This window comes from Arachis ipaensis, chromosome B1 (genome assembly GCF_059453495.1).
Source record: "Arachis ipaensis isolate K30076 ecotype BB chromosome B1, ASM5945349v1, whole genome shotgun sequence".
Classification (NCBI taxonomy): domain Eukaryota; kingdom Viridiplantae; phylum Streptophyta; class Magnoliopsida; order Fabales; family Fabaceae; genus Arachis; species Arachis ipaensis.
The window spans coordinates 116876860-116879842 of record NC_142436.1 but is presented as its reverse complement, the minus strand read 5'-3'; positions in this window follow the sequence as shown (position 1 = coordinate 116879842).

The following is a 2983-nucleotide window of genomic DNA, read 5'->3' as shown; positions in this document are numbered from 1 at the left end:
TACCCAATTTAGATTGGTGATCTAGAGTTGTTAGTTAATATCATTTTCAATGACTCTAATCTCTTGCTAATTCAATTAGTGAGTTGATTAGGATTTTTTATTTGAGATTAACTAGTCTTGTTTGACTTTCTCTAATGGAAGATAACTTATACCTTCTTCCAATATTGGGGATGACAAAATAAGATAAATTCTTGTTAAGTATTGTTATGATTAATGACTATGATAGAAAGCCTATGATCTCAAACCTTGCTATGAATGTCTCTCTTTATTAATTGCTTTCTTTAATTGCTCTCTTTACTTTTCTTGTCATTTATTTTATTGCCCCTTCTATCAACCAAACCCCCTTTGTTCCCTCATAGCCAATAATTGACCACTTCATTGCAATTTCTTGTGAGACGACACGGAGTCTAAATATTTCGGATAATTTTCATTGGAGTTTGTTCTTTGTGACAACCAAATTTTTTATTGGGAGGATTGTTTGTTGGTGTAGAACTATACTTGCAACGAAAATTCATTCATTTGAGAAAATTCTATACCATCACAACAATTCGCTCATCAAAATAGTGCCGTTGCCGGAGAATTGCAATGGTGTTATATTATTGGCTATTGTGAATATTGTGAATATGTTTGCCTTTTGCTTATTTGTTAGTTTTTGTTAGCTTTAGGACTTGTTGCTTATTTTTGTTAGCCTTTATTTTCATTTGCTATTATGAATTCTCATCCTCACTTTGGCTATGAGTTTGGCTCAAATTATGTTGTAGGGAATGGGAACTACAATGGTAACATGCATCAAGGATTTGGGAATCAAAGATGGGAGGAGCCTCAAGGGATTGATCAACCTTATTGGCAACAACCCCTTCCAACTTCTTATGGGTATAATTCTAATCCTAATGCATATCAATCTAATGGATGTGGTGACCCTTATTGTAATTGTCAACAACCACCACCACATGCCTATGAACCACCCTCTCAAAATGACTTTGAACCACCTTATTCACAAGCCCCCTACCACCAAACACCTCACTATGACCCTAATTCTTATCCACCATACCAACCACCTTATGAACCATATGAACCATACATGGAACCACCACCATTCCAACACAACTACTCTCAAGAACCACCTTAATATACACCACCTCCATACCCTTACCAAGAGGAACCAACTTCCAATTATGAAACTTTCCTCCCAAAAATGAACCTTCTTTTTTCACACCACCTCCAATGATGATTCTCTCCAAGAATGTGTTAGTTCTTACATTCGAAGGCAAGAACTGAACCAAAAGGAGTTCAAGGAGTTAGAAGCCAAGATAGCTACCATAGCGGAAGCCGTTCACAATATGGTCTCCTCCCGCCTAAGCCTATGCGATCAAGGAACTCCCATTGTTGAATGTGGAGAAGAAATCAAGGAGCATAGTGAGGGAGTGAGTTTAGAGCTTCAAGGTGTAGAAGAGGGGTTGAAACAAGGATTGCCACAAGGGGAAGAAGTTGAGGTAATTGAGCCGGAAGAAGTGGTTGAAGTCTTAGGAGATGTTGGAAGTCCATGGGAATGTGGAGTCATAGAGACTTCTTCCAAGAAGCTTGACATTGATATTGAGGAGGGTGTACAACCTCCAAGGCATATCATGGTAGAAAACTTTGAAGAGATTGATCAAGAGATAGATTCAATCATTGATGAGTTCTTATGTACAATTGAATCCTCTCCCATTGGGCTTGAAATTGAGATCAAAGAAGAAGATGCACAACCTCCCATACCCTTGGTAAGCAATGAAGAAGAGATTGAATTGGAAGGAAGCTATCAAGAGGAAGAGGTTGAAGTTGAAAGAAGTTGTCAAGAGGTGGAAGTTACAAGGGAAGAGCACAAGGGAATGGATCTCACATTGGCTAAGTGTGGGGAGGTCCCCCTTCCTAAGTCACCATCATCCAACACAACATTCAAGTGGGTAAAATTTCTATCCCTAAGCTTCACTTTCTCACTTGAACATGGTTTGATTGAAAATGATGGTCAACTTAGAACTCTTTGTGGAGTTAAGAGTAGGAGAGAGTTGTGTAGTGGTTGGACACATCACTCTAAGTTCATGATGGTTGCATGCTCGAAGTTGAATAGCAATGGTTGGTGTAGAACCAAATTGCATAGGTCTAGGAGAATGTTTGGATGCTCAATTGAGAATTCTAAGGTCATGCCACCCAATTGGAATCATGATAATCAATTTGAAGATGGGTGTCAAAACAAAGTGTGGGATCCCGGATCGCACAAGGAGAATCAAATTTGGGAGCCCATGGCTTGTGTGGAACTCCATCAAGGCTTGGAGTTATCATCTTTGAAGACTAAAGCTTATTGGAGATTCAAGCATTGGTGGATGTTCAAAGATAGCTTCAAGCACAAGCCACCTTAAGAGGAGCTCCCCATAAGTCCAACTTAAGGACAATAAACAAAAGTGCTAGGTGGGAGACACCCTACCATGGTAAATTCGTTTCATTTTTCCCTTTTGTACATATTGGTAATTAGTTTAATTTCATGTTTTGTTGAGTTTGTTAAGTATAATTGGTAGTTTAGTAGGTTAAATAAGGTTTTAGGGTGTTTTGGTAGCTGTTTGGAGGTTTAGAAGGCTTGGATTGGTGCAAAAACATAGAAAAATTTTGAAAAACAGAGCACCATCCACGCGTACGCGCACTACACGTGCACGCGTGCATTAAGCATTTTCACCCCTCCACACGCACGCGCCATGTGCGCGTACGCGTGGATTGAAAAATTTCACCCCTCCATACATTGACCCGAGAGTTGCGCCTACACTGCGCCTGCACCATGCCTAAGGCACAAACCAACCCGCGCGTACGCACGCTGTGCGCGCGCGCATCGATAGCGCCACCTGCCCTCCTGGTACATATTCCAGAGAGTTGGGCCAACCTTGGGCTGACACTGTGCCCCGCGCATAATCTCACCCACGCGTGCGCGCACATGGCGCGGACGCGCCCTTCGGCC